Here is a 6,000-nt window from a genome sequence, read left to right on the forward strand (position 1 = left end):
CTCGCTCTGTCGCCCAGGCTGATCAATGGCGTGATCTTGGCTCACTGTAACCTCTGCCTCCTGGATTCAAGCGGTTCTCCTGCCTCAGCCTCCCAAGTAGCTGGGACTACAGGCACGCACCACCATGCCCGGCTAATTTATGGTATTTTTAGTAGAGATGGGGTTTTACCATGTTGGCCAGGATGGTCTTGATCTCTTGACCTCGTGATCTGCCCTCCTTGGTTTCCCAAAGTGCTAGGATTACAGGCGTGAGCCACCGTGCCCGGCTCTACCAGTTCTTTAGAATAAGTTATTAGAAATAGTACTGCAGGCCGGGCGAGATGGCTCATGCCTGTAATCCCAGCACTTTGGGAGGCCAAGGCCGGTGGGTCACAAGGTCAAGAGATCGAGACCATCCTGGCCAACATGGTAAAACCCCGTCTCTACTAAAAATACAATAAATTATCTGGGCATGGTGGTGCGTGCCTGTAGTCCCAGCTACTTGGGAGGCTGAGGCAGGAGAATCGCTTGAACCCAGGAGGCGGAGGTTGCAGTGAGCCGAGATCGCACCATTACACTCCAGCCTGGGGGACAGAGCGAGACTCCGTCTCAAAAAAAAGAACTGGTTAGACAATGTGGTATCCTTGCTCCTCCTCCCATTGTTACTTGTGGGTATAATGTTTCTCCCATTCAACCTGGGTCGGCCCCAGTGACTTGCTTGACCAATAGAATGTAGTGAGGTGATGTCTTAGGGCTACCAAAGTGAGGTCACAAGAGCCGGGTGGCTTCCACCCCAGCCCCCTGGGACTGTGAGACCCGCTGCTACTGAGACTGCTGTGCTGGAGAGGCCACATGTGGGTGTTCTGGCCCACGGTGCCAGCTGACATCAGCCTTCTAGCCACCCCAGTGATCTCTGTTCTATCACACTGGACAGGACGATCACCCAGTGGAGCTGCTGAAATTCCTGGCACACTGTCACATATAACAAAATGGTGCTTGGCGGGGCGCGGTGGCTCACGCCTGTAATCCCAGCATTTCGGGAGGCCAAGGTGGGTGGATCACAAGGTCAGGAGTTCAAGACCAGCCTGGCCAATTTGGTGAAAGCCCATCTCTACTAAAAATACAAAAATTAGCTAGGCATGGTGGCACGCGCCTATAGTCCCACCTACTCAGGAAGCTGAGGCAGCAGAACTGCTTGAATCTGGGGGGTGGAGGTTGCAGTGAGGCGAGATTGCACCACTGCACTCCAGCCTGGGTGACAGAGCAAGATTCTGTCTAAAAAAAAATGATTCTTTTAAACAACTAAGTTTTCAGGAGTCTGTAACACGATGATACATAATGGGAACAGATACATGCAGTTACATGTATAACCATGTTCATTAGAGCATGATTTATGATACCGAAAGATTGGGAACACCTGTAAAGAGTTTGTTAAAGTCTGATACACCACTACAGTGAAATAAATCTAGTCAGTGGGACAAAGCAGGGTGAGTAAAAAGCAGGGCCAGATGCTCACAAGGAGTATTCAGCTAAAAATGTAAGTCAGGCCGGGTGCGGCAGCTTATACCTACAGTCCCAGCATTTGCAGAGGCCAAGGCAAGAGGATTGCTTGAGCCCAGGAGGTCAAGCTGCGGTGAACTGTGATCACACCATGTCCTCCAGCCTGGGCGACAATGTGAGATCCTGTCTCAAAAACTAAAACAGGCTGGGCTTGGTGGCTCACACCTGTAATCCCACCACTTTGGAAGGCTGACGCGGGCAGATCACGGGGTGAGGAGTTCCAGACCAGCCTGGCCAACATAGTGAAACCCCGTGTCTACTAAAAATACAAAAAATTAGCCGGGTGTGGTGGTGGGCGCCGGTAATCCTAGCTACTCAGGAGGCCAAGGCCGGAGAATCGTTTGAACCTGGGAGGTGGAGGGTGCAGCAAGCCGGGATCTTACCACTGCACTCCAGCCGGGGTGACAGTGCAAGACTCCACCTCAAAAACAAAACCAAAAACAAACAAAAAACCCCAGAAACAAAAAACAAAACAAAATGAAAGTAGTAGAAAAATGGTACTGTGAGTCAATAAAAGAACAACCCAATGAAAAAATGGGCAAAAGTGCTGGGCACGGTGGCTCATGTCTGTAATCCCAGCACTTGGGGAGGCTGAGGCTGGAGAAGTGCTTGAACCCAGGAGTTGGAGACCAGCCTGGGCAACATAGATACCCCAACTCTACAGAAACAAATTAAAAATTAGCCAGGTGTCATGGTGCGTGCTTGTAGTCCCAGATATTCAGGGCTGAGGCAACAGGTCCTTTGAACCCAGGAGGTCAAGGCTGCATGAGCCATGATTGTGCCGCTGCACTTCAGCCTGGGTGACAGAGCGAGACCCTGACTCTAAGAATAATAACCAAGACTGGGCGCCGTGGCTCAGGACAGGCGCGGTGGCCCAGGACGGGCGCGGTGGCTCAGGACGGGCGCCGTGGCTCAGGACGGGCGCGGTGGCTCAGGACGGGCGCGGTGGCTCAGGACGGGCGCGGTGGCTCAGGACGGGCGCCGTGGCTCAGGACGGGCGCGGTGGCTCAGGACGGGCGCCGTGGCTCACGCCTGTCATCCCAGCACTGTGGGAGGCCGAGGCGGGCAGATCACGAGGTCAAGAGATAGAGACCATCTTGGCTAACGTGGTGAAACCCTGTCTGTACTAAAAATACAAAAATTAGCTGGGCATGGTGGCAGGCACCTGTAATCCCAGCTGCTTAGGAGGGAGAGGCAGGAGAATTGCTTTAACCCGAGAGGCAGAGGTTGCAGTGAGCCAAGATCGCGCCACGGCACTCCAGCTTGGGTGACAGAGAGAGAGACTCCGTTTCAAAATAATAATAATAATAATATTATAATAACCAAAAATTGGAAGCAACCAAGATGTTCTTCCATAGTACATGGGTGGCCGGGGGCTGCGGGTCACGCCTGTAATCCTAGCACTTTGGGAGGCCGGGGCAGGCGGATCACAAGGCCAGGAGATCGAGACCATCCTGGCTAACACAGTGAAACCCCATCTTTACTAAAAATACAAAGAATTAGCTGGGCGTGGTGGCGGTCACCTGTAGTCCCAGCTACTGGGGAGGCTGAGGCGGGAGAATGGTGTGAACCCAGGAGGCGGAGCTTGCAGTGAGCCGAGATTGTGCCACTGCACTCCAGCCTGGGTGACAGAGCGAGACTCCGTCTCAAAAAAAAAAAAAAAAAAAAGTACATGGTTAAACTGTGGAACATCCAGACATTGGAATATTTTTCAAATTAAACATGAACTAGCTATTAAGCCATGGAAAGGCATGCTGGGACCTTAAATGCATATTGCTGAGTGAAAGAAGCCATTCTGAAAAGGCTCGTACTGTGTGATTCCAATGACATGACATTCTGGAAAAAGCAAACTGGAAACAGTAGAATGATCAGTGGTTGCCAGGGGCCTCAGGGGAGGGGGAGAAGGATGAATAGGGAAGTGCAGGGGATTTTTAGGGCCACAAAACTATGCTGTATGACATGTAATGGGGGGTAGCTGACATTATACATTTGTCAAAACGTGTAAGAATGGACAAGGCACTGGGCGCGGTGGCTCACGCCCGTCATCCCAGCACTTTGGAAGGCTAATGCCAGTGGATCACCTGAGTTTAGGAGTTTGAAACCAGCCTGGCCAACAGGGTGAAACCCCATCTCTGCTTAAAATACAATACTTAGCCAGGCATGGTGGTGCCTGCCTGTAATTCCAGCTACTCGGGAGGCTGAGGCAGGAGAATCGCTGGAACCCAGGAGGCGGAGGTTGTAGTAAGCCAAGATTGCACCACTGCACTCCATCCTGGGTGAAGAAGCTAGGCTCCATCTCAAAAAAAAAAAAAAAAATGCACAAGGCAGAGTGAACCCTTATGGAAATAATGATGGACTTTGGTTAATAATAACGTATCAGGGGCTGGGCGCAGTGGCTCACCCCTGTAAGCCCAGCACTTTGGGAGGCTGAGGCAGGCGGATCACGAGGTCAGGAGATCGAGACCATCCTGGCTAAGCCCGTCTCTACTAAAAATACACAAAATTAGCCAGGTGTGGTAGCGGGCGCCTATAGTCCCAGCTACTCGGGAGGCTGAGGCAGGAGAATGGCGTGGACCCGGGAGGTGGAGCTTGCAGTGAGCCGAGATGGCGTCACTGCACTCCAGCCTGGGCAACACAGTGAGACTCTGTCTCAACGAAAAAAAAAAGTATCAATATTGTTTCATCAATTGTAACAAATGTATCACATTAATGCAAAATGTTTATAATAGAGGAATGTGTGTGTGTGTGTGTGTGTGTGTGTGTGGAGGAGTATATGAGAACTCTACTTTCTGTTCAACTTTTCAGTATACCTAAAACTGATGGAAAAAGTCTATAATTAAATGAGGCCAGTAAGGATGTACTCAAACTGCTAACATTAGGACTGAAAGGTGAATAAGGCAATCACAGTCCTGCTCCCTGGGGAGGTGGGAAGCTACAAGTTCCTGTATTGTTTGATTTTTTGTTTTTGAGACAGAGTCTTGCTCTTGTTGCCCAGGCTGGAATGCAATGGCATGATTTCGGCTCACCGCAACCTCTGCCTCCTGGGTTCAAGTGATTCTCCTGCTTCACCTTCCCAAGTAGCTGGGATTACAGGCAGCCACCACCACAGCCAGCTAATTTTGTATTTTTAGTAGAGATGGGGTGTCTCCATATTAGTCAGGCTGGTCTCGAACTCCTGACCTCAGGTGATCCACCCACCTTGGCCTTCCAAAGTGCTGGGATTACAGATGTGAGCCACCACCCCCGCCGATTTTTTTTTTTTTTTTTTTTGGAGTTTTGCTCTTGTAGCCCAGGCTGGAGTGCAATGGCACGACCTCAGCTCACTGCATCCTCCGCCTCCTAGGTTCAAATGATTCTCCTGCCTCAGGCTCCCGAACAGCTGAGATTGCAGGCCTGTGCCACCACGCCTGGCTAATTTTGTATTTTTAGTAGAGACTGGGTTGCTCCGTGTTGGTCAGGCTGGTCTCAAACTCCCGACCTCAGGTGATCCATCCACCTCATCCTCCCAAAGTGCTGGGATTACAGGCGTGAGCCACCGTGCCTGGCCTGAATTTTTATAATGAACATAATAGTGGCAACGACATTGTTTCTGGTTTTCAATATTTGACTGGGGTTTAGGGAAGAGTTCACCAAGGGGGACATAGCTTGTTTTTTTAGATGGGGGGTCTCTGTCACCCAGGCAAGAGTACAGTGGTTGATCATGGCTCATTGCAGCCTAGACCTCCTGGGCTCAAGCCATCCTCCCGCCTCAGCCTCTCATGGTGATCATACAGATTTGAGTCACAGCACCTGGCTTAATAGCTTTAAAAATGCATTTTAAATCAGGAAAGTACTGCTCCTTTGAGCAGGGTGTGCTAATTTACGTGACCAGCAACGTTGCATCTCGGAAGTCAAGGATGTGGCTGGGGGTGGGGTGGGGGGTTCTGGGGCTTACACTTCCCATCTAGTGGTCATCAGTTCTTGGAGCCTTTGGGACGTCCTCTTGAGATCACAGGGAGTGGAGACAGGACTGGGAAGTGACACACACTTCAGCCATTAAAGACCTGCCAGAGATGAGTTGGAACCCCAGCTTGGGGACGTCCAGTGGTGAAGTGGGAAGAGGAGTAACATGGGTACTGGTGAGCACTACATGATGATGCTACACAAAGTTTGGAGGCAGAGAAGAATCGCCCAAGACTAATATTTAAGCATTTTTAATTATTTTATTTTATATTTTAAGATGGAGTCTCGCTCTGTCACCCAGGCTGGAGTGCAGTGGCGCGATCTCGGCTCACTGCAATCTCCAAGCACCAGGTTCAAGTGATTCTCCTTCCTCAGCCTCCTGGGTAGCTGGGATTACAGGCACCAGCCATTATGCCCTGCTAAATTTTGTATTATTTTGGGGGGGGGGACGGAGTCTTGCTCTGTCACCCAGGCTGGAGTGCAGTGGCGGGATCTCGGCTCACCGCAAGCTTGGCCTCC

Source organism: Nomascus leucogenys, chromosome 22a (genome assembly GCF_006542625.1).
Source record: "Nomascus leucogenys isolate Asia chromosome 22a, Asia_NLE_v1, whole genome shotgun sequence".
Taxonomy (NCBI): domain Eukaryota; kingdom Metazoa; phylum Chordata; class Mammalia; order Primates; family Hylobatidae; genus Nomascus; species Nomascus leucogenys.